The sequence below is a fragment of the Musca vetustissima genome, unplaced genomic scaffold, assembly GCF_032173495.1.
Source record: "Musca vetustissima isolate MV318-11 ecotype Yass unplaced genomic scaffold, APGP_CSIRO_Mvet_v1 utg81974, whole genome shotgun sequence".
NCBI classification, from domain to species: Eukaryota; Metazoa; Arthropoda; class Insecta; order Diptera; family Muscidae; genus Musca; species Musca vetustissima.
This window is the reverse complement of record NW_026875914.1, coordinates 56944-84920: the sequence shown is the minus strand read 5'-3', so window position 1 is coordinate 84920 and position 27977 is coordinate 56944. Positions and strand designations below refer to the sequence as shown.

Below are 27977 nucleotides of genomic sequence, written 5' to 3'. Positions count from 1 at the left end.
CCCTTGAAAAAATATTTTTTAAAAGCTCCACAACTCTGTTAGACATTGAAAAAATATTCTTTAAAAGCTCCAAGCCTCTTTTAGTCATAATATACTTTAAAAAATTATATTATGACTAAACTAGCCTCTACTAGTACTTAAAAAAATTCTTTAAAAATCCGCGCCTATGCTAGTCCTTGAAAACATATTCTTTAACAAGTCCTTAAAAAATCTAGGCATCTTTTAGACCCTGAAAAAAAATCTTTAAAAAATGCACCGATGTCTAAATATTGAGTTTACATGCAAGTTTAGCTAATCTCCCACACACAACAAAAAACCAAGATGACATTTTATATTCAAAAATAGAAAACTAAAAACTCTGCACTACACAAAATGTCAAAAACCGAACACAGCATGCGGCTTTCAAACAAAAAATCTCTAGAAACCATGATCTTTTCATCTGAGTACCGTGAAATATATTATCATACATGGTGTTCGTGCTTTGTTTCTTTTGTTGTTATTGTTGTTGTTGGTGATGATATACGCTCTTAAAATTGTTTCACACTTGGGCAATGTTGTTGGTGGTTTAATTTAAATTTTTGTTGTTGCTGTCATTTTGAATAATAAGCCAAACGGCATGCACTCTCATGCAACAGTGTCTCAATGGCGGCAGCCAAAGAAACTTCCCATAGAAGAATGAATAACAACAACAACAGCAAAAACTACAAAATGAAATGCATGTCAAGACTATAATATGAAACTTCATGATGCAAAAGTCGCACATCAACAATTTTTTATAAAAATAAACTGCATGTTTACAGTTATTTTGTTGTTGTTGTTTTTTTTTAATTACAACAACCACATCACTCAGATTTCCATATGGTTATGCCTTTGTTATAAACGTTCCACACACACACACACACAAAATTGCTACTGCATGTTTCTGTTTAGTTATGTGTCGCTCCCCTTCTCTGCCCATTCCACTCCTCTTCCATCCTCTTTGGTAGGCAATTAAACATGTTTTGAGAGCATAACAACAATATTGACCTTCACCTCACTATTTCTGCGTGCATTTATATGAATGAAACTTCAGCAGTGTCCAAAATAAAACTACAACAACAACGAAACTCTACAAGTCAACCATCCAATCATCTAGCCACTTGAATTATTTTACAAAATGGTTTTTTTGTAATTTTTTTTATTGCATTTTAATTGTTATTAATTTGGTGGAGTTGTTGTTGTGGTTTCATGATTATAATTTGTAATAGTAGTTGTTGTTGTTATTATATGCACCTTGTTGAAATCAGCTGCAGTGGATCGTCTTCTCATAAGTGAAACATTTTGTAGAAAATCATGTTCGTTTCTTAAGTCTTTTGTTTTAGTAACGCATTACCATTGCATATGTGTGAGAGTGTGTGTGTGAATTTGTGCCTTAGTGACCATATAACATTTAAATTGAAAATGCAGTCGTACTACGACCACAAATAGGAACTTGTTTCTTTTTTTCTGTGGGGGAATAGCATGCACGCCGAAATTTGTATTAAAAGTTTTGTGGCAATTTGTCGCTAGTTTTGTTGTTGTTGTTTTGTTAACTACTACAATTTTGAAAGCAAATGAAAAAAAATCGACAAAATTACAGTTAAAGTTTAATGAACCGTAAATAATGACATCGTTAATTTAAATACAAATGACATAAATATTTTATAACAATTTTATTGGGTGCTATAATTGTTCTTGGGGAATGTTCCAAAACTGGATATTACAGTGAAGTTTGTCGGAGAACTGGAATAAGGGGTATGCCAAATGGTGTTGATGACGCATTGATTCGGAATTCAATGACGTGGCGTTGTTTGTGGCAAAAAAATGTTTCAATATTTGAATGTATGATTATAATATCACAATCATTAATATCTAAAATATATTTAAAAGCCTGGATTAAAAAATATTTTTTTTCAAGAGAATATCAACAAGTTCAATTAAAACCAGTAAGGAAAGTTCAAAAGTCGGACGGGGCCGACTATATGATACCCTTCACCTCTTGGAAACATACAAGAGATGTTAATATCTACAATATCATGTAGAAAGGGTTGATATAGAATCTTTGGAGGACCATTGAGATGGAATCGGCACTTCGGTGCACCATTTACATAAAACCAAACGAACATATATACAAGACCCATAACAAAATCTGAACCGATTTCAACAAACCTTATCGCACATCATTTTCTCCTCAATTGCATCGCTATGCAAAATTTTGCTTAATCGGACAAATATTGGGAGTTTAGTGTATCATTCACAAAAAATCGGACGAAACTATATATGGGAGCTATGTATAAAACTGAACCAATTTTAACAAAACTTCGCAGACATCAGTCCATTCAGAACTCTTTGCAAAATTTTGTCTCAATCGGACAAATATTGCGAGTTTGGTGTATATATGGGAGCTATATCTAAATCTGAACCGATTACCACAAATCTTCACATACATATGTATGGACCTGATTCAGTGGATAAAATCGGACGAAACTATATATGGGAGCTACATCCAAATCTGAACCGATTTTTACAAAACTTCACGGACATCAGTCTGGACATAATTCAATACTCTGTGCAAAATGTTGTCGCAATCGGACAAATATTGCGAGTTTGGTGCATCATTCACATAAAATCGGACGATACTATATATGGGAGCTATATCTAAATCTGAACCGATTCTAACAAATCTTCACATACATAAGTATGGACCTGATTCAGTGCGCTGTACAAAATTGTGTCTCAATCGAAAAAAAAATATTAGGAGTTTGGGCCACTAATTGCATAAAATCGGACGAAACTATATATGGGAGCTATATCTAAATCTGAACCGATTTTAACAAAACTTCGCAGACATCAGTCTTGACATAATTCAGTACTCTGTCCAAAATTTTGTCTCAATCGGACAAATATTGGGAGTTTGGTGGACCAATTAAATAAAATCGGACGAAAATATATATGGGAGCTATACTTAAATCTGAACCGATTTTCTTCAATTTCAATATGGTTCGTCCTTGGGCCAAATAAATGAACTGTGCCAAATTTCATCCAAATCGGATCATAAATGCAACCTGTACTTTGTCCACAAAAATACATGGTCGGACGGAGGACAGACGGACGAATAGACGGACAGACGGACATGCGTAAATCGACTCAGAAAGTGATTTTATGCATATTCATAATGGAACCTTGGGTCTATGTCGATTTTTAAAAATATTAAGCCTTACTTTTTAAAAAGTAACTTTAAATGTCTATGAATTTTCGGTTCAAATGGACTTAGACTTATGTGGGAAAAATGATACAATTTCTTTTCTATGGGATATATATTTTCTCCTCGAGGACAGATACCCGAGAAGTTGGCAGTAGGAGTAAATGACCTTTAAATTGATACCAGTTAGATACTCGGATAGCGAAATTATACTTAAATATTTGAGGGGATCTTCGTATCTGATATCGATTAGTATTCCCATTAGGGTGCGTAAATATCGCGCCGATTTCTATGAAGTTGTACATACAGTCCCGGTTATTGTCAAGGGCAACAGCTATATTTTTTTGTGGTGAACGGATGATATTAATTGAATGAAATGGACAGAAAATTTTGTCCGGTTTTCTAGTCGCTCTAGAAGCCACAATCATAAGTCGAACATCACAACACATTTTGGCCAACAAATTGGAAGGCCTGTTTTGATAATGATCAGCCAAAATTCAGCCAGTCAAATCAACCAAAAACTTTTATAGATAAAATTAAAAAAAATGCATGCTATGGAAAATTTACCAGGATAACAAAGAGAAGCTGTTGATCACTAATCGGTCAAAATTACTCAAACATTTCGAAAAATTGCCCAGGCTCGAAATATAGATCCGCAAAAAGTTAGAGTTCCGTGGTAGTTGTGTAGTGTTTCATATGGTCGGCCCCGAACGACTGTACTGCTCCGCACACTGGTTTAAATATATTTTTGCAAGGACTATCTTGAACCAGGGATGGATCTTTTTTAAATATATACGTTTCTAAGGACTATCGTGGCCATTTGCATGGGGTTTTTTAAATACAAATTTGCAAATTATATCACAGACATAGGCGTGTTTTTCTGAAAATACAGTACTATTTGTTTAACTACGGATATAAAAACAAAAAACTGGGATTCAGCCTGATTATTTTGCAAAAACGATATTTGGAAATATTTTTTAAAAGACTATAATTTTTAGTCATTACAGTTTTTTTGTATATCAATATTGTGAACTTGTATCTTTTCCATTCTATTTTTTCACATTTCAGCATTCAAGTTTTACACGAGTTTCAAGAATTTTAATAATTTGTCATGCCATCGGTTTCATACTCAAACAAAATGAACGCCCTTAAAATGAGAGAACTATGTGATTATTTTCAAGTCCTAATTCTCATCATTAAGAATACCAAAAATAAAAAAAATCTGAATTAAACATGGGAATTGGTACATTGCGTGTTGGACAATAGCTTGACATTATGCTGTTTTACAAAAAATCTAAAGAATTTTTTAGATTTTTTTGTGTGAAGAAAAATTCTCACAATACGTTGACATTACTAATAGACTTATGTCGAAAATAAAATAACTTAATTTTGTATTAAAAAAGAAAAAAAATTATGTACGTATATTGTTTAGGGTATAATTAACATTTCCATGACCTTCCAAATTAGTTATCATAACTACATAAAATTAAATGGGAATTTTTGGGGAAAAAATCTTGAGAAAACCTATTCATGGTTTCAAAAAAAGATTAAAGATATTATAAAAATATATATAATTACATTTTTAATTTGTAGATTGTTATATTATTTTTATTTTATTATTATATTAAAACTAAACAATATCATAACACATACCCACCTTTAAATTTTTACGTACAATTCCCACATCCGAATATACAAAAATATAATTGGTTTAAAGGTCAACCACTCCTCTTGGATATGCTATCAACTTCTGGGGTCTATTTCTTTCAAGAGTTAATATATACGCGCAGGAATACAAATTTTGTGATTTTTCACACAAAAGTCTGTGTCAATTTGACCCGCTAAATATTGACCGATCTTAATCAAAACAGTCATACTTTAAAAAATATTTAAAAAACAAAACGACTACTATTAGTCCTTTAAAAAATTCACGCCTCTGGTTGGACCTCAAAAATTTTTTTTTTTTTAAATCCACGCATGCTGTTGGTCATTAAAAAAATATTTTTAAAAAATTCGCTTCTATTGAAATACCTTTCAACATATATTTTTTAAAAACCCACGACTATTGAAAATCCATTAAAACGTATTTAAACCCCCCATACTGTTGGACGTTTAAAATATGTTAAAAACTCTATTCCTAAAATATTTTTAACAAATTCAAGCATCTTGTAAGGTCTTGAAAAATATAATTTTTTATACCCTACACAACTATGTTGTCAGGGTATTATAGCTTTGTGCAGCCTCAAGAGTTTGTAACACCGCGAAATATTCGTCCAAGATTCACCTTCAAGCATACCGATCGTCATATCTCGACTAGCTGAGACGATCTAGGCATGTGTGTCCGTCCGTCCGTCTGTCCATTATAATTTGTAAACACGATACAGGCCATAGTTATGGACCAATCTTCACGACATTTTGCATGTAGGATGGGTTCTGGCCAAAGTAGACCCTTATTGTTTTTGGTAAAGAGCGGTTAATATTGAGGGGATGAAATGAACCAAAAACTTTGTTTTTGTCTAATTTTCTGGTCGCTCCAGAGGCCGCAATTATGGCCCGAACATCACGAATTTTGACAGGAAGAAGGGTATCGGACCAAAGAATCGTCATGCCTGTTTTGATAAAGATCAGTCAATATTTAGTTTGTCAAATGGACCCTGATTTTGTTTGAAAAATTACAAAGTTTGTATTCTACAGCCACGTATGTACTCGGATGTGGGAGATAGACTTAAATATTTTCAGGTGCTTACGTATTCAGATATTATTTAGTAACCCATTACCACACTAGAGGGCGGAAATATATGGCTAATCGCTTTGAAATTTTCCATGAGGATACAGGTATGGTAAAGGAAAACGCCTATAGTTTTCGGTGATGATCAGATAATAATTTTGGTATGAAGTGAAGTTTTGATGAAGTTTTTTAAATTTTTGTGTTTTTCGTGTCGATTTATATATGTATATTCCACAATAGAAAGGCGAAGATCAGAACACAACTCATGGTGAAGGGAATCTGGACAAGTAATAAGAAGGGCTGTAATGAATATTAGTAATGTTTGTTGACCTCTAGTCGGTCAAGAGGTTGCAAATATCTCGAAATATTGTCCATGCTCAGAATATAGAACCACCGAAATTTAGATTTTCGTGGAAGTTGTGTAGGGTATCGTATGGTCGGCACCGTCCGACTGTACTGCTCCGCTCACTGGTTAAATCCTATCGTTGGTCATTTAAAGAATATTTTTTAAAAATTGAATCCTGCTACAGCTTCTTAACAAAATATTTTTTTGTTATTTAAAAAATATTCCTAAAAATCCAACATAAAACACCAAGAAGATCATCTTTTTATAACAGACCTGCAGACAGTTGTGTTGTATAGAACGCCTGCAGAATATTTTCTGCCTATAAAAGACTTACAGAATGTTTATGTATATTGAAGAAGTTGTATGTATAGTGAACCCCTTCTTCCCAAAATGTGATAGGTAATCATGACAAATTTTAAGTTATTTCCATACAAAAATCTAAGCTTGCTGTTGTTTGTATTCTAATTACAAAATAACCAAGGCTGTCTAAAACTATTTCAACTCAAAATTTATGATTAGAATAATAGCATGCCGCACAATGCTTGATTACACCCGCATTATTATTACTCGCCATTATGTTTCATAGAGGGGGAAATTCAGAACAAAAACTACAACAAAATGCATTAATTTCGTATTCTATGTAAATACGAAACAAATTTCAATTTATAATCGCTTTTATCTTTGCATCTTTAAACTTGAAAACAATTGAACAATTTTTTTTATAAATTTAACATTGATTGTAATCACACCGTCCGGCAGTCAGCCAAACGGCCAACCTGGTAATCAGTCAGTCAGTGAGTCAAGCCGACCAACCAGCTAATCATTCAATTCCCGTTCAAAGTGACTTGAAGTAATTCTAGTTCAGTACAATTTTAAACACAGAAATGATGATAAATATACTGACAACTTTTAAACTTGAAACTCAGAACGAAGCGGAGCACGAACAAAAAAAAATTAAAAACAAATAACTCGAGTAATCGTGAGACTTGTGTCGGTGATTTTGAATAATCACCTCATTGTTGGAGACGGCGTCATCATCATCGATTTCTCCGATATTCCCCAGTGGGGTTAATTTAGTTTGTAATTTTTTTCCGATGATATTTTACGGCGATCAGTCAGTCAGCTGTGGCGTCAGCATCACCGCCAACGCTTTACAATTGCTGACCATTTGTTGGTCAGCCGGCCGGTCACCCGCCCGCCTGACAATATTCTGTGTGTATATTTAATAAAAAAAACTGCTGACTTTTTGTTGTTGTTTTATTATACAATTGGAAAATGATGTCAAGGTCAAATTTGCATGAACATGTTAATGTTAGCAGACTCACAATGAGGCAAATAAAAAAAATCAAGACGCACAACGTTACGCTCACGTTCACACATTTGCTGCTATTGAATTTTTTTTTGGCGGAGATCAAGTTATGTGTGTTAGTTTGCGTTTTTTTCCTCTGGGGAAGAGCTGCTCTCTGCCTATTGTTGTATGTCATTCAACTATTGTCAACAGGTAAACATGGGCAGTTTTTAAAGTGGCAGGGTTGCCATCTTTAAATAAGACCCTGAAAGAGTCTTACAGAAGGATGATTCGGAATTCGATAGATAGAGAATCATTTAGTGGCCTTCTAGAGAGATAGAGAACTCCTTCAAGAGGTCTTCTAAAGACAGAAGGGCTATACGAGTGGTTCAATGTATACAATATCCTAAAAATATTTTTAAATATATTTCAAGGAAATATTTCTTAAGTACCAACAAAATATTTATACCCTTCACCATCCGTCCGTCCGTCTGTCCATATTCAATTGTAAACAAAGTACAGGTCGTATTTATAAATCGTGAAAATCGGTTCAGATTTGGATATAGCTCCTATATATAGTTTCGCCCGATTTTAGGTAAATGGCGCACCAAAGTCCCTATACATCTTTCGATTTGCACGAAATTTGGCACAGCGTAATGAATAAGGTCTAGAATGATGTGTGTCAATTTTCGTGAAAATCTGTTCAGATTTAGATATAGCTCCCATAGATATCTTCGTTCGATTTAAGGTAATTAGTGCACCAAAGACCCCATATTTCTTTCGATTTGCACGAAATTTGGCATAGCGCACTGAATTGCGTCTATAATAACGTGTGCTCAGTTTCGTGAAAATCGGTTCAGATTTAGATATAGCTCCAAATATATAGTTCCACCCGATTTTAGGTAAATGGTGCGCCAAAGTCCCTGGAAATCTTTGTGTCTATAGGTTCATATTTAGATATAGCTCCAAATATATAGTTTCGCCCGATTTTAGGTTCATATTTAGATATAGCTCCAAATATATAGTTTCGCCCGATTTTAGGTAAATGGTGCACCAAAGTCCCTGGAAATCTTTTGATTTGCACGAAATTTGGCACAGCGTAATGAATAAGGTCTAGAATGATGTGTGTTAATTTTTGTGAAAATCGGTTCAGATTTAGATATAGCTCCCATATATATCTTCGTCCGATTTAAGGTAAATGTTGTACCAAAGACCCTATATATATTTTGATTTGCACGAAATTTGGCATAGCGTACTGAATTGCGTCTATAATAATGTGTGCGTAGTTTCATGAAAATCGGTTCATATTTAGATATAGCTCCCATATATATCTTCGTCCGATTTAAGGTAAATGGTGTACCAAAGTCCCTAGAAATCTTTTCATTTGCACGAATTTTGGCATAGGGTACTGAATTAAGTCTAGAATGACGTGTGCAAAGTTTCGTGAAAATCGGTTCAGATTTTGATATAGCTCCAATATATAGTTTCGCCCGATTTTAGGTAATTGGTGCACCAAAACCTCTTAAAAATATTCGATTTAGACGAAATTTGTCATAGCGTACTGAATTAAGTCTAAAATGACATGTGCTATGTTTCGTGAAAATCAGTTCAGATTTTGATATAGCTCTCATATATTTTTTGTCCGATTTTATGTGCACCAAAGTCCCTCTATATCTTTCGATTTGCACGAATTTTGGTATAGGGTACTCCATTAAGTCTAGAATGATGTTGCTAAGCTCCCTGAAAAGATCCATTGCTAGGCCGATTGACACAATGTACTGAAGTAATATAAATTTCCCTGAAATCGGTTTAGATATAGATATATAACAAAAACGCGACGTCTGTTAGAATACATATGTAGAATATACCCAAAGTGGTGAAGGGTATCATATAGTCGGCCCAGTCTGACTATACCTACTTTCCTTACTGATGTAAAATAATATTTTTTCCAATACCATCAGGCGTGGATTTTTTTGAAGTAGAAAATTTTATAAAAGCTTGAACTTTTATTTGGCAACCCTGACATTAGATCTTAACCACACGCAGTGTGCATGTCTGTGCAAAAAACAAAAATGACTCTATAGTGCACAGCTGATCGATAAATATATTTACAGGTGTTTTTATTGTTGTTATCTTTTTATGGTATCGCATTGCGTGTAAATATGTGTTAATAGCTATTTATCAATGTCTACCGGCTTTTTGTTTCTATCTCAGTAAAAACACACCCTCCGCGAGCCTCGCCGTTTAGTTGTTTTGTTTTTTTTTCATAAAACTGCAAGTTGTTATGGGGAATACCAATAGATTTGAATATCATGTGCGTTTATTTGTTATAACAATTAGTAATCGATGCCTAGGTTAACATTATTTTGATATTATCTCTAATCGGTGGGAAATTGAATATCACGGTCGTGACATCTGAATGTGAGTATGTTAATGGTGGATTTTCCACAAATAGATGTGGATTTCAATATTTTGAATGTGATATATGGAAATATTAGTATTACCTTCATCAGAATATTCATTTAATTCCTTAGACATATTTTCGATTGGATTTAAATTCTTTTTTAAAATGAACAAATTATTTCCAGTATATACGTATACGCATTTGTATCAAATTACTCTTTTACACCCACCGACATTCAATTTATTATTCAGATGCACGCAATTCAATTCGGTCCTTAATTATGTACTTTACTTTTTCACTCTTTTTCAAAATTATGATAATTATATTTTGAACAAAAAAAACCTGTATCAATATTTTCAAAATAACATCCCGAACAGGTGTTCATTTCCAAATTAAAATAAAGTACATTTCAGAAAAATAAGGCGATTTTCACTTAACAAAAATATATATTTTTAGATATTTCATTTATGGCGGAAAAAATAAGGTTATGAAATTCCAGGTATTATTTTTTTCTTTTAATTTTGATTTTAAAAGTAAGTCAATTAATTATTAAGAAATTACTTTGTGTCGCGTTAACAATCAACATTTTAAAATAACCAGTTATCCTAATTAATATATTCAAGGTTTGTCGATGGATATTGTATCAAATATATATATATATATCAAGTCCCTAAAATCCAAATTTATATAACATAAAAATGACTATGATCTTTGTGAGTCGTAAATGTCTTGAATCTAATTAACTGTTTTCTAGAAATAAAATAATATATGCAATTAAATGCATATCATTGTATATATATATATATATATATATGTTTTTTAAAAAATTTTTAATATAGGCCTGGGAAAAATTATTATGCAAAAAATATATACTGTACAAATTGCTTAAAAAAATTCTAAAATAAATTTAAATACTTATTAGAAAAATGTTATTTAAAAAATTGTATTATAATTAATATTATTTTTTGAAAAAAATGAAGAATTTTGAATATTGTTTAAAAAAATTGACGCTTTAATAGTAATGCAAGAATTCTTATTTAAACAACCCCGTTTTAAAAGTCCTCGAAAAATATAATTTTAGTAAATCTGTAACAATATATTTATATCTGTAACAATATATTTATATTTAAAAAAAATCTTTAAATAGTCTTGAAAAAATATAACTTAAAATATCCTCCTTTTAATATTTTTGAAAAAGAAAACAGTACGGAAAGTAGTAAAGTCGGACGGGGCCGACTATATGATACCCTTCACCACTTTAGGTGTATTCAACCGATGAATCCTAACAGACGTCGCATTTTTAAAAGAAAAATGAAAAAATGATATCGGATCCATAAACATGTCATTCTGCAACCGATACTAAATTATTCATTTGGTTAGATATAGAAGATATATCTAAATCTGAAACGATTTCAGGAAACTTAACACACATCATTTCACACCTAATTCATTACGCTGTGCCAAATTTCGTGCAAATCGAAAGATATTAAGGGACTTTGGTGCAACATTTACCTTAAATCGGACGAAAATATATATGGGAGCAATATCTAAATCTGAACCGATTTCCACGAAACTCAACACACATTGTTTCAGACCTAATTCATTACGCTGTGCCAAATTTCGAGCAAATCGAAATATATTAAGGGACTTTGGTGCAGCATTTACATTAAATCGGATGAAAATATATATGGGTGCTATATCTAAATTTGAACCGATGTTCACGAAACTTAGCACACATAATTCTAGACCTAATTCATAACGCTGTGGCAAATTTCGTGTAAATCGAAAGATGTATAGAGCCTTTGGTGCACCATTTACATAAAATCTGACGAAACTATATATGGAAGCTATATCTAAATCTGAACCGATTTTCACGAAACTTAACGCATATTATTCTAGGCTTAATACAGTACGCTGTACCAAATTTCGTGCAAATCGAAAGATATTTAAGGACTTTGGTGAATCTGAAATCGGAGGAAAATATATATGGGAGCTATATCTAAATCTGAACCGATTTTCACGAAATTTAACACACATCGTTCTAGACTTAATTCACTACCATATGCCAAATTTCGTGCAAATCTAAAGATATATAGGGACTTTGGTGCACCATTTACCTATAATCGGACGAAAATATATATGGGAGCTATATCTAAATGTGAACCGATTTTCACGAAATTTAACACACATCGTTCTAGACTTAATTCACTACACTATGCCAAATTTCGTGCAAATCGAAAGATATTTAGGGACTTTAGTGCATCATTTACCTAAAATCGGACGAAAATATATGTAGGAGCTATATTTAAATCTGAACCGATTTTCACAAAACATAGCACCCATTATTCTCGACCTAATTTAGTACCGTATGGCCGATTTCGTGCAAATCGGAAGATATTTAGGGACCTTGGTGCATCATTTATCTTAAATCGGACGAAAAAATATGTAGGAGCTATATTTAAATCTGAACCGATTTACTCGAAACTTAACGCATATCATTCTAGGCTTAATACAGTACGCTGTACCAAATTTCGTGCAAATCGAAAGATACTTAGGGACTTTGGTGCACCATTTACATAAAATCTGACAAAACTGTACATAGGAGCTATACCTAAATCCAAACCGAAATTTAACGCATATCATTCTAAGCTTAAAACAGTACGCTGTACCAAATTTCGTACAAATCGAAAGATATTTAGGGACTTTGGTGCATCATGTATCTGAAATCGGAGGAAAATATATATGGGAGCTATATCTAAATCTGAACCGAGTTTTCACAATTTCAATAGGGTTCGTCCTTGGGCCAAATAAATGAGCTGTGCCAAATTTCATCCAGTTGGAATCATAAATGCGACCTGTACTTTGTTCACAAAAATACATGGACGGACATGCGTAAATCGACTCAGAAGGTGATTCTATGCATATTCTCAAAAAGAACCATGGGTCTATATCGATTCCTTTTGCCTGTTACAAACATATACACAAAGATCGGTCAATATTTAGCGGGTCAAACGGAACCTGAATTTTGTGTAAAAAATGACAAAATTTGTATTCTATGGCGTATATATTTACCCCTGGAGGACATATACCCGAAAAGTTGTCCAAGAGGAGTGGTTGACCTTTAAATTGATACCAATTATATTATCGTATGTACTCGGATGTGTAAGTTACACGTAAATATTTACAGGTGCTTACGTATTCAGATATTATCTAGTAACCCATTACCACACTGGAGAGCGAAAATATAGAGCTGATCGCTTTGAAATGTTCCATGAGATTCCAGTAGTGGTCAAGAACAACGTCTATAAGTTTGGGTGATGATCAGATAATAATTTTGGGATGAAGTGGACCGAAAACTTATTTTTTTGTATTTGTTGAGTCGATTTATAGGCCACAATTGTAAGCCGAACTTCACCATGCAACCCACAGTGAAGGGAATCTGGACAAGTAATTAGAAGGACTGTAATATTCGGAAAATATGTCAGTGTAAGGAAGAGGTGTTGTTGACCTCTAATCGGGCAAGAGGGTTCAACTATCACGAAATATTGCCAAGGCTCGAAGTAAATATCTGTAGAAAGTTAGAAATCCGTGGTAGTTGTGTAGGGTATCGTATGGTCGGCCCCGTCCGACTATACTGCCCCGCTCACTGCTTTTTTTTAAGTTTGTTCAAGAAGAAAAATTGTATAAAAACGACTGTATAGTCTTGGAGTGATATTATTTTTTTAATTCACATTTTAATATAATTTTAAACATCCATGCTGATTCGTTTAAAATCCCAATCTTAAGAGTATTTTCTTTTAATCCATTGTCATAGTAGCATACGCACTTTTTTGAGGTTTTCCATAAATGGAAGTCCTATTGAATGTATTGAAGACAATATTTAAGATAAGGTTTCACATACCTTGCTACTACTCTTGTGAAATTTGGTCTTGAAAATGCGACTTATTTGTCCACAGTTTGCTCTAGTTCCCATGTAATGGTATTTTGAAGGTTGAAGTTACATTTTCTAAACGAAGTGACTGTAATTTGGCAATGGGAATTCTAGCAATATGGGAATTTTTTCAATATCGTACAAATTCTTTAATAATGATCAATTTTTGACAAAGTCATTTTGATATGAAACGAAAACGAATTATGCTCAATGAACAAAGATCCTTGCAATGAAGATCCGTGGTAATTTCCAATTTTTTTTAATTTGCATGTATAGAAAATATTTGAAAGATGTTCTACATTAATGCTGGCCATCTTTATCTTCCCATTATTTGGCCTAAAATTCATGTAGTCAATAATGATAAATCATTACATTAATAACGCCCTGTATGTTACACCTAAAAATCTCCGCAACAAAAGCACCCATCATGTTGAGATGTTAACACCTTTATTCTTTTGTTTTTTTTTATTACACTTCAATTCAAATTCTTTTCTTAGTTTAAAAATTATAATAATAAAAAAATAATTCCCTCGAACAAAAGAATTCCGAACATATGTATATGTATGGTTGTAAGTACATTGCGGATGTCATATATGCTGATATAATTTGACATTTGTGTAATTTACAAAATAGCATAACCAACAAAAAATTGAAAGTTGTTTTACAACTAATCGACTGGCTGGCTCCAGTGCCAAGAAACACAAGAGAACTTCTAAAAGAATTCCAAAATTCAAAACAAAAAGCAACAAAAAAATTACAAAATTTTCTGTCAAATTTAGAAAAAAAATCTATTTATATGGATCGACACGTGTAGTCTATTGTTGTAACAGCAAGGCATTACACAATGCTTATTATATCACAAAAGAATGAAACAAAAAAAAACAAAAAACAAAAGCATTCTAAATTTTAAATTACCATTCAAACTTTACAAAGGCAATTTTTGTGTTGTTGTCGATTTTTTGCTTTAAAAAAAATACAATGCATGTCAGTCAATAAATATATGGCAGATAAGTGGCATAAGGAGGTTGTATAGTCATATGCAGTGTTTTCTGTGTGGTGGGAGAGGGGATTTTGTTTTATTTAATTAAAATTGTAAGAAGAAGGTAACCGCTTGACATGTTTGTGTCTTAAGTCTTTTGATTTCGATGTTAGTAAAAACTAATGAAATTTTATTAAGAAAAGATGAAAAAGTTATTGATGTGAGAATATTAAAAAAAATCAATTTAAAAGGTGGAGCAGACTATTTATAGGTATTTTAGAAATTGTATAGAAAGGTTTTGGAGGGAAAAATGTTCGAAGGTGATCTATGGAAAAAGATGGTATCCTATAAATAGAAGACATCTATAGAAGTATTATACAAAGAAGAACTTCTCTCGATGTTTAATTTTAAGGTGGTATATTTTTAGGATATTAAAGAACATTTGGAAATCTCCTTAAATCTCTCTGCAGCTCTTGGAGATCTAATACATTGGACTTTATAATGATATTTTTTAGGTCTAGTATAATTTTCTATAGGTTGAAGGCCTTTTAAAACTCTAATGCGGATAAGATAACTTCAAGAGGCCTTCTACATTCAGAAGACTTTTTGTAGGTATTCCGGAGCCTTTGGAGGTGTTCTACGGACCAGCAGATAGAATATATTTTGGAAAACTTTAATAGGTAGAACAACTTCTGGCATTTTTACCACACTGTAGTACAGGGTATTATGTTTTTGTGCATATGTTTGTAACAGGCAAAAGGAATCGAGATAGACACATGATTCCTTTTGAGAATATGCATAGAATCACTTTCTGAGTCGATTTACACATGTCCGTCTGTCCCTGTATTTTTGTGAACAAAGTACAGGTCGCATTTATGATCCGATTTGGATGAAATTTGGCATACGTCACTTATTTGGCCCAAGGACGAACCTTACTGAAATTGGGAAAAATCGGTTTAGATTTAGATATATAGCTCCCATATATATATTTTCGTTCGATTTAATGTAAATGGTGCACCAAAGTCCCATATATCTCTGGATTTGCTCGAAATTTGGCACAGCGTAATGAATTAGGTCTAGAATGATGTGTGTTAAGTTTACTGAAAATCGGTTCGGATTTACATATAGCTCCCATATATATATTTTCGTTCGATTTAATGTAAATGGTGCACCAAAGTCCCTATATATCTTTCGATTTGTACGAAATTTGGCACAGCGTAATGAATTAGGTCTAGAATGATGTGTGTTAAGTTTCCTGAAAATCGGTTCAGATTTAGATATAAATCCCATATATATTTTCGTCCGATTTTAGGTAAATGGTGCACCAAAATCCCTATATATATTTCGATTTGCACGAAATTTGGCACAGCGTAATGAATAAGGTCTAGAATGATGTGTGTCAATTTTCGTGAAAATCTGTTCAGATTTAGATATAGCTCCCATATATTTTCGTCCGATTTATTGTATATGGTGCACCAAAGTCCCTATATATCTTTCGATTTGTACGAAATTTGGCACAGCGTAATGAATTAGGTCTAGAATGATGTGTGTTAAGTTTCCTGAAAATCGGTTCAGATTTAGATATAAATCCCATATATATTTTCGTCCGATTTTAGGTAAATGGTGCACCAAAATCCCTATATATATTTCGATTTGCACGAAATTTGGCACAGCGTAATGAATTAGGTCTAGAATGATTGTGTTAAGTTTGCTGAAAATCGGTTCAGCTTCTATATTTGACCAAATGAATAATTTAGTATCGGTTGCAGAACGACATGTTTATGGATCCAATTTCATTTTACTGGTCCTATACAAATGCGACGTATGTTAGGATTCATCTGTTGAATATACCCAAAGTGGTGAAGGGTATCATATAGTCGGCTCCGTCCGACTTTACTACTTTCCTTACTGGTTCTATATAGCTGGCGGTCTTCTATGGATTTGAGATTCTTTAAAGTCATCCGAGCTGGATAACTCTTTTGAAGTTTCTAGAAGACATCTAGAAGAATTGTTTATGGGTTTCTTTAACACTAGAACGCCGAAGGCGGTCATTTTGGCCGCTTTCCTATTTCAAGTACAAAAGCAACTGTGCATTTAATGACACCTTTTTTTAAATTTGGTGACTTTTTGTACCTCATAGAATTACGTTTATTATAAAAAATTCACCAATTTTTAAAAAAGTGTCATTAAATGCACAGTTGCTTTTGTACTTGAAATTGGAAAGCGGTCAAAATGACCGCCTTCGGCGTTCTAGTGTTAAATAGAAAACCTTTGGGAGGTTTTCTATGAATGATCCTCCACTAATGAGGTATTTTATAGACAAAAAACTTTTTGAGGTCTACAGAATAAGTGCCTTTTAGAAAAATAGGAGATATTTTGGAGGTCCTCCCGAAGCCAGATGATTTTGTGAAGATTTTCTACAGATAGAAGACCTATCAAAAGAATTTTCTTTATACTGAAAGCTTTTTGGAGGTCTCCTATAGCTGGAAAACCTTTATGAGGTCTTTTGTAGGACTTATATATTAAAATCCTGTGGATATTTGGGTATTATATCGACATTAATCGGTCGATTTTCATCCAAAATATATATATATATATATATATATATATATTAATTTGAGTATATTTTTGACATAGCCTAATAGCCAGGGTCTGCTTTATATTATTAGTCTTTTTTAGTGGTCCTAGACACATCTAAGACTGCTATTTGAAATTTCGAATATAAAAATATTTTGCTTGAATTGTTCAACTTTTTGTCATAGCACCCACTAAGCGGAGGCTGTAATTTTTAAGTATTTTAAAGGTTTAAACTTAATTTTTAAAACTAAGTGACATGAAATTTCTATGAAATTTCGGGTTGGCACAGACTGAAACCATCCTTTTTATATACAAGTCTTGCAGCCATTCTGTAGGGTTCTTTAAAACCTTTCTCATGTACTTTGTATGTATTCTGTAGGCTGAATAGTCCTTTGTATGTATTCCGTAGGCTGAATAGTCCATCTACGTACATTAATATAAAGTTATTCAAAAAATATTGACAGCATATTGAAAATTAAAATTGCTCATAAGGTTTTTGATCCAAATTGTTAGCTATTAAAAGTACAAAAGCACTTTGACCTAAGGCCATAACAAATTACGTTGTAACATTTGTTTTATAAAAAAAACTATTTGACGCCCAGAAATATTGCACGAAATTATATCTTTTGAAAATTGAATTATTGAGATTAATGATGATGACAATGCCGATGATGAGACGATTTGATAAGCCGATCATCAAAGTGTTTAGCGACCCCTATAGCGATGATTTGTAATATTACACACACCTTCGATGATCCACAATAGCCGATCATCATCATTAGGACATAATAATAACATAATAATAATTACAAAGAGGTCATTGATATATTTTAACACAAGTGTTGCGATCAAAATTACAAGTGGTTATGGTCAATAAAGGGAAAGAGATGGGGATAGAACAAATAATTGTAATAACATTCCACAGCCAATATATTATAAAATAAAGAAGTTCAAACATTAGCATTTTTCAACGACCATTAGAAGTGAATTTTTAAAAGAATATTTTCTCCAACTACCATTAGACGTGAATTTTTAAAACGATGTAAAAGAAAAAAGATGTGAGAAAAAATAGAGGTGCTAGCTTCTTATGGGACATTACCAAAGCGGGAATCAATACTGATAATTTTGGGCAGTGACATTTGACCGCCAATTCGGTTGAAAAACGTGTCCAAAATTCTTAAATTACCGACTTGGGTCAATATAAATATATGGTGGCACTCAAACTTTGTTCAATAGTAATAATGTTTAGTACAAGGATGTGCTATACAATGAGAACCCTAAATACTAAATTTCTGCCAATTCGGTTGAAAACCCTGTCCAAAACTCCCAAATACCGAATATAAGGGGGGTATCGTTATGTGGGGCCATCCTGCAACTTGGGTCAATATTAATAACTTTTGGTACGGGCATGTGATATACAATGAGAACCCTAAATACTAAAGTATAGTCAACTTGCCTAAATAGCCTGTCCAAAAATCCCAAAATATCGAATATTGGGATGTACCGTTATATGGGGGCTTCCCTGAAACTTGGTTCAATATTAATAATTATACCATAAACAAGTATGTTGTTAGGATATTATAGCTTTGTGCAACCCCAAAAGTTTGTAACCCCGCGAAATATTGGTTCTAGACCCACCTTTAAGTATACCGATCGTCATAAGTCTACCAGCTGAGTCGATCCAGACATGTGTGTCCGTCTGTCCATTATAATTTGTAAACACGATACAGGCCACAGTTATGGACCAATCTGCACGAAATTTTGCATGTAGGATGGGTTCTGACCAATGAAGACCTCTATTGTTTTTGGTAAAGATCGGTTAATATTTAGGGGATGAAATGGACCAACAAAATTATTTTTGTCTGATTTTCTGGTCGCTCCAGAGGCCGCAATTATGGCCCAAACACCGCGAATTTTTGTATGGAGAAGGGGATCGGGCCAAAGAATAAGCATGCCTGTTTTAAAAAACATCGGCCAATATTTAGCGGGTCAAATGGACGCTGACTTTTGTGTGAAAAATTAAAAAAATTCTATTCTATGGCACATATACTTAGCCCTGAAAGACTTAGACCCAAGAGGTTGATATTATATTCAAGAAGAGTGGTTGACCTTTAAATTGATACCAATTATATTGTCGTATGTACTCGGATGTGGGAGTTACACAAAAATATTTACATTATTATATTATTTAGTAACCCATTACCACATTATAGGGCGGAAATATAGTGCTGATCGATTTAAAATTTTCCATGAGGATCCAGGTATGGTCAAGGAGAACACCTATAATTTTCGATGATCATCAGATAATAATATTGGGATGAAGTGGACCGAAAACTTAATTTGTTGTGTTTTTTCGAGTCGATCTATAGGCCACAATTGATCCCAAGTCCAAAGTCACAACACAACCCACGTTGATGGGAATCTGGACAAGTAATTAGAAAATCTTTAATTGAATATTAGTAATATTTGTGACCTCTGGGCGGCCAAGAGGGTGAAAATATCGCGAAATATTACCATTGCTCAGAATGTAGTGCCACAATAAGTTAGATTTTTGTGGAAGTTGTGTAGGGTATCTTATGGACGGCCCCGTCCGACTATACTGCTCCGCCTACTGGTTTTTAGTAAGGAGATGTGCTACACAATGGGGGCTAACCTAACACTTGGGTCAATATTAATAATTTTTGGTACGGAGATATGCTATACCATGAGCATGCAAAATGCAGAAAAATAATATTTTTTAAGAAGGCCAACAGTATCGAATTTTGAAATTAAAAAAAATATTTTTTAAGGAAAAATATTTTTTTGATGGAAGGGAGTTCTTATAGACGAGCTGAGGGTTGTCTCTATAGACGAACTGCAGAGATGCTCTGTAGACAAATTCAAAGGAGTCTGTATAGTCAAGCTGTCAAGCTGATAGGAGTCTCCATAGACGAGCTAGATTTTTTATGTAATCAAAATTAATAATTATGTATTTTTTCAATTCCAGGGCAATCAGAATTAAGATTTTAAAAATAGTTTTATAAAGATATTTTTCAAATTTTTTGAGCCCACAGAATTAATTTACTTTAATCCTACAAAAGACGTGGATTTAATTTTTTTTTACAAGTCCATCAATTTCGGATTTGTTTGATTACTAAAACTAAAATAAAAATCGCTTTTCGTTAAATTCGCTGCATTTAACTCGGCGCTTTTAATCATTTGTATACTGCAAACAAAAGACTTAAGATACAAACTCGGTTTATTGTTCCTCTCACTGTTATTTTTTGTATTATTCTTGCAGCTGTTTTTCCTATTTTTTTCACTTAGTCACGTGCTGTAATTTTTATTTTCAAATGTGGAACATAAAAACCTCCAGCTCCAAACGTTAAAACCCCATCTAAATATTCTTTAACAAAGAACCTTAAAGTTTCATAATAATTATTACATGTGAACTGTTTAATAAATTATTATGAATTGAATTGAAACAAGAGAAACAATCAATGTACGTGACAAAAAAAACACACACTCACACACAAAAACTTATTTCAAAAGTCTATAAAATATGATTAATTTTTTTAAAGAAGAAATACTAACAATCAACATGAAGAAATATTAAAAATAATGTTTTTTTGTTTTTGTATTTGAAATTTTAGTTATTACGTGATCACAAACAAATGTTCTTGTTTATTGGTTAATAAACAGCGAAACATACACACACGCACACACATGCAAAGCTGCACGTGGTAATTATGTTTTTTTTCTTTTTGTGAAATGAAAAAAAATATTAAATTTTAAGTTGATTAATGATTGGTAAATCCATGAAGAAGTGAAGAAGATGACTTAGAAGAGGTAGAGGTAAATAACTATTAGACTTCTTTGGTTGTTATTGCATGAAATAATGAATTTGTTTAAAAGTATTTTTTTAAAGAATTATTTTTCAATGATTTGTTAGTTGTTTTATGAGTCGAACTAAATGAATAACGAAATTTTCCATAAAGTTTGTTAAAGTCTTCTTTGTAGAAAATAACAAAATATTCTCCAATGAAGACCGCAGTGAAGGCAATTTTGATGTTTGGAGAGAAGGCCTTTCAGACATTTCCTACAGAAAATCTGAAAAAAGTCCTATGCATAGAAGTTTCTAGAATAAGGATAAAGTATTCGATATATGAATATCCTAATACCTAAAATCACATTTAAATAATAATATAATATCTAGTAATTCTAAATGTTAAAAGTCCTTAAGAGGTCTTCCGAAGAGAACCCTAGCCATCCACAGTTTTCTTATGAAAGATTATTAAGAAGACGTCTGAATATATTTCTCTATCTCAAAAGTATTTAAGGACGGTTTATCTGCGCCTATTTCTAATTTTTTTTTTTTTTGCAAAAATCCTAAATTTTGTTTATATATATTTTTTGTAAATATTATCATAAACTTGAAAAATTATGTTAATATACTTATAATGTACTATTTTTCACATTTAGTTAAATAAATTTTGAAAAATTACGATATTTAACGCAACGTTGCATTTGACAGCAGGCAATTTTTCAGGGTTAAACTAATTTTTAAAATAAACAAATTAAAAATAAAAAAAATATAACTACACAAAATAAATGTGTGAAGAGAAAAGAAAAAACTGATGTGTAATGGGCAGAGGCGTAGTTGTGCAGGGTGTAAATATCACTAGCTTTAAAAAACTACTTATATGAAAAATAACAATTTGAAACATGCTCAGAAGTTGGGGTTTCTTTAGATTTTCGAACATTTTAAGGATCCACATAAGAATGACGCAGCCAAGGAATAAGGACGTGGTGGCTGTGGACTCTATATGAAATAACTTAAAGAAATTCTCTAAAAGTTACCACCAGGGACATTTTAAAGAATGGTTGTATAGACGACTAAAGGAGTGAAATAACTGAAAGACTAAAGGAGAGTCTTAAAATAGTCTAAAGAGAATCTCAATAGACGAGCTGAATGAAGTCTCTGTAGAGGATTTGAAGGTTGTCTCAATAGACGAACAGAAAGGAGCCTTTATCGGAGGGCTGAAGGGTGTCTCTATAGACGAGCTGAAGGGAGTCTCTCTATAGACGAGCTGAAGGGAGTCTCTCTATAGACGAGCTGAAGGGAGTCTCTCTATAGACGAGCTGAAGGGCGAGTCTCTCTATAGACGAGCTGAAGGGCGAGTCTCTCTATAGACGAGCTGAAGGGCGAGTCTCTCTATAGACGAGCTGAAGGGCGAGTCTCTCTATAGACGAGCTGAAGGGCGAGTCTCTCTATAGACGAGCTGAAGGGCGAGTCTCTATAGACGAGCTGAAGGGCGAGTCTCTATAGACGAGCTGAAGGGCGAGTCTCTATAGACGAGCTGAAGGGCGAGTCTCTATAGACGAGCTGAAGGGCGAGTCTCTATAGACGAGGGCGAGTCTCTATAGACGAGCTGAAGGGCGAGTCTCTATAGACGAGCTGAAGGGCGAGTCTCTATAGACGAGCTGAAGGGCGAGTCTCTATAGACGAGCTGAAGGGCGAGTCTCTATAGACGAGCTGAAGGGCGAGTCTCTATAGACGAGCTGAAGGGCGAGTCTCTATAGACGAGCTGAAGGGCGAGTCTCTATAGACGAGCTGAAGGGCGAGTCTCTATAGACGAGCTGAAGGGCGAGTCTCTATAGACGAGCTGAAGGGCGAGTCTCTATAGACGAGCTGAAGGGCGAGTCTCTATAGACGAGCTGAAGGGCGAGTCTCTATAGACGAGCTGAAGGGCGAGTCTCTATAGACGAGCTGAAGGGCGAGTCTCTATAGACAAGGGAGTCTCTATAGACAAATAGAAATGAGTTTATTTAGATGAACTGAAAAGCTTAAGGGACAATCTGTAGACCACTTTAAATGAGTCTTGATAGATAGTTGAAGGGAGACTCTATAGATAAATTGAAGGGAGTATCTATAGACGTGGGTAGGGAGTAGACAATTATAGAGGAGCTGAAGGAAGCGAGTTCCTATAGAAAAGCTGAAGGGTGTCTCTATAGACGAGCTTAAGAGATGATCGTGTAGACGAACTCAAGGGAGTCTGTATGGACAAGTTGTCGAGCTGATGGGAGTCTCTATAGACGAGCTGAAGGCGGTTTTTATAGACGACAATTCACTATAGAGAGACGAGGAGTCCTTATAAAAGGCTTAGTAGGTTAGTCTTTATAGACGAACTGAAGTTAGTCTCTATACTGAAGGGAGTCTCTTAAGGCAAGCTGAGGAAGGTCTTTTTGACAATCTGGTGGGATTTTTTATATAAATAGGAACTCTTTTATGGGGATTATTTATGGAGGAAATACTTTATAGACGACCTGAAGGAAGTCTCTGCATTCGATCATGTTTAAATAATTGAAGAATATCATTATACCCTACACAACTATGTTGTCAGGGTATTATAGCTTTGTGCAGCCCCAAAAGTTTGTAACGCAGCGAAATATTGGTCCTAGACCCACCTTTAAGTATACCGATCGTCATATCTCGACAAGCTGAGTCGACCTAGACATGTGTGTCCGTCCGTCCGTCTGTCCATTATAATTTGTAAACACGATACAGGCCACAGTTATGGACCAATCATCACGAAATTTTGCATGTAGGATGGGTTCTGGCCAATGACGACCCCTATTGTTTTTGGAAAAAATCGGTTAATATTTAGGGGATGAAATGGACCAAAAACTTTATTTTTGTCGGTTTTTCTGGTCGCTCCAGAGGCCATAATTATGGCCCAACAACGGCGTATTTTTGCATGGAGAAGGGAATCGGGCCAAAGAATAAGCATGCCTGTTTTGATAATGATCGGTCAATATTTAGCGGGTCAAATGGGCCCTGACTTTTGTGTGAAAAATGGCAAAATTTGTATTCTATGGCGTATATATTTGTCCCTGAAGGACCTAGACCTAGATAGTATATTCAAGGGGAGTGGTTGACCTTTAAATTGATACCATTTATATGGTCGTATGTACTCAGATGTGGGAGTTACACTTAAATATTTACAGGTGCTTACGTATTCAGACATTATTTAGTAACCCATTACCAAACTAGAGGGCAGAAATATAGCGCTGAACGCATTGAAATGAGATTCCAATTATGGTCAGGGACAACGCCTATCATTTTAGGTGATGATCAGATAATAATTTTGGGATGAAGTGGAAGTTTTGTGTTTTTTATTCGATCTATAGGCTACAATTGAAAGCCCAACATCGGTAAAGAGAATCTGGACAAGTACAGCCCTCGTCTACTTAATATTAGTAATATTTGTTGACCTTTAGTCGGGTGATAAGAGGGTGAAAATAACGCAAAGTTAGATATTCGTGGAAGTTGTGTAGGGTATCATACGGTCGGCCCCGACCGACTATACTGCTCCTCTCACTGGTTTTAAACTATATTAAAGCAGAGGAGCTAGTATCCCTGCCTCCCATTTGGACTACATATTTTATAACATTACTGACTTGTGCAATACATAAAAACCTAGGGAATCTTTATTTGACAAAGATGTGGTGCCGATGTGAGAGTGTGTTTTTATAAGAAAAAAAAATTAAAAACTATTTTTTACCTGTCTCTGACGTTGATTTTGTTTGGGGGATTCCATGATGATAGAGATGTGATTATTTTTACGTTTGGAGATTTTTTTTTTCGACAATGATGAAAATTTTTTGTTTTGTTGTGTTGGTTGACTACGATTGTGGGGTAGTGCAGGTTGACTTGCAAACTTGAATTTTTTTTGTTGAGGTTTCTTTTTGTTTTTGTATTTTTTGTTAGTTTGGTTTGCTTGTGTGTTTAGGCTTCCAGCATAAAAACCCAATTACTTTGTGACAAAATTTCACATCAAACTGTTGACGGCGACGACAACAACAACAGCAGCACTGGTTTGTAAAAAACAAAGACAACAAAACTTCACATCAACCCAAAAAAAATTATGTCAAGTTGTTGAATAGCTAAACAGATAAGCCGGCAAAACGTAGAAAACAAAAATAACAACAACAAACAGAAATGGGGTAACACAAAATTAAGACACTTTCGGTTTTCAAGGGCACTTTGTTGTAATATAAACGTAGTAATGTTTTATTTTTATTTTGGGGGTATATGTTTTTTGTTTTGTTGATTTTTGTTTATGATTCACATTACACGGCGGTAAATAGCTTCAATGAAACACAAAATTTTGCAATAATTTTTTACTATAATTTAAAAATTTAATATATATAAAAAAATCAAAATAATTTTGATATTTTTCAAAATATTTTACAGAATTTTTAAGATTTTTATTGTTTGCCAATAAATATTATTTTTATGATTTCAAAATTTGTATTATTTTTTCCAAACATTTAGGCCATTTAATTGAAATTAAATTAAGATGAGAACAGTTATATAAATTTTGGGCGGTTTTGCAACTTTTGTTGTTGTTGTTATTATTATTGATTAATGCTTTTTGTTGTATATTTTTACTAAAGATTTTTCTTCTCAGCCAATCAAGCTTGTTTTGAATATTGCAATTGTTGTGAATTTCTTGACTGGTTTGCTTTGTTCACATGTAACCAAAACACAGATGCCAATTAAAGTAACAACAAAAACCGAAATTTTGAGAATTAAAAAATTTTTAATGAAAAAAATATTTTTAAATATATTTAGAAAACCATTTTTAATAATTTTTATTACACTTTTATTTTGTTTCAAATTTGTTGTAGTTGTTGATATTTGTATATATTTTTTTTATTTTATTTCTTTTTTTCAGACGGGGCTGTTGGATTTTCGCGTGCACACTCCTATGCGGCTGCGCTTAAACTAACTTGGCTCTTCGATCAATGCCGGCTCAAGTATTAACAAAAATTATACACAAAAAATAAGGTATTTTTTGTTTATTTTTTTTTTTTTTTTGTATTTCGTGGTCGTCATTGTTATTGTTGTTACCGCTGCTATTCTGCCTTAGTGTTTTCATGCAGTAGTTGGTTGGTTGTTGTTTTTGTTATTATTGCAGCCAGCCAACTTGGCCACACTAAGCCATTGTTTTAACTATAGCTGGTTTCTTTAAAAAAAATTGATGTTGTTGTTTTTGTTGTTGTTGAAAATGAAGTGTTATACACTCACACCGCCTCCCAACCATTCAGGCAACCGGTAAGTCATTCAGTTCTTTGTCTCAAAGACGACTTTGACAACCCATCTTAGATTCATGCAATGATAGTTTTTATTTTCTTCTATGCTAGGCCTTACACGTTCTTTGTCATTCAATAAAAAACATTTGCCACTTCCGAGGTACTTCCTTCCGGACAATCCTTCATCAATTAACTTACCTACAAAAAAATAGAGGAAGAAGAAGAAAATATTATTAACAATAAATAACATTAAGAAAAATACATAAATAAATATATTAGGCGGGCTATAGGCAAGTTGAGGGTATTCTGAGAAAGAGCTGAGGGGGTCAGATGATGAAAATCTTTACAAATATGCTGAGGGGAGACTTCATAGACGATCTTATATAAAAATTGAGAGTCCATATAGATGATGTGCAGAACAAAATTGAGAGGGAATAGGTGTGCGCATAACTGAGAATTCACCACCAAAAACGGCTGACGAAAATATAAACCAGTAGGAAAAACAAACGAACGGGGATATATATCTAAAATAAAGCGGAATTCAACAAAACTTCGCATACATAAATTTTTACCTAATTCAAAAGGCCTTCAATCGGACAAATATTGGAAGTTTGGTGCACCATTTACCTAAAATCGGACGTAACTATATATGGGAGCTATATCTAAGACTGAACTGATTTCAAAAAAAAACTTCGCATACATCAATCTGGGCCTAATTCAATACTCTGTGTAAAATTTTGTCTCAATCGGGCAAATATTGGCAGTATGGTGCTCCATTTACATAAAATCGGACGAAATTATATATGGGAGCTATTTCTAAATATGAACCGATTTCAACGAAACTTGGCATGTATTTATCTAGACCTAATTCACTACTCTGTGCAAAATTCTGTGTCAATCGGACAAATATTAGAAGTTTAGTGCAGCATTTGCAAAAAATCGGACGAAACTATATATGGGAGCTATATCTTTATATGAACCGGTTTCCTCCAATTTCAATAGGCTTCGTCCTTGGGCCAAATAAGTGACATGTTGGTACATGTCACACTTAATTTCATCCAAATCGGATCATAAATGCGTCCTGTACTTTATTCACAAAAATACATGGACGGACGGACGGACCATAGACAAGCTGAATGGTGTCTTTGCGATGGACGAGCTGAAGGGAGTCTCTACTACAGAAGAGCTGAAGAGCAAAGAGCTTCATATAGACGAGCAAAATGAAGTTTCTACTGAATGTAGTCTTTGCGATAGACGAGCTGACTATAGATGACCTGAAGGGAGTCTCTACTATAGATGAGCTGAAGGGAGCCTCTACTGTAGACGAGCTGAAGGGAGTTTCTACTATAGACGAGCTGAAGAGAGTCTCTGCTATAGACGAGCTGAAGGGAGTTTCTACTATAGACGAGCTGAAGAGAGTCTCTGC

The 27977-nt window shown here is 33.6% G+C and overlaps 1 protein-coding gene across 1 annotated transcript in view; it reads right to left on the bottom strand.

The window, feature by feature from the left end:
- The window catches only part of LOC133338438 (uncharacterized), a 97133-nt gene extending 72083 nt beyond the window's left edge, over positions 1–25050 (bottom strand). Inside the window, exon 1 of the mRNA XM_061546611.1 lies at positions 25018–25050. The gene's annotated coding sequence lies outside the window, so the exon portion shown is untranslated. The remainder of the gene's footprint in view (positions 1–25017) is intronic.
- Between the last annotated feature and the right edge of the window lie 2927 nt (positions 25051–27977).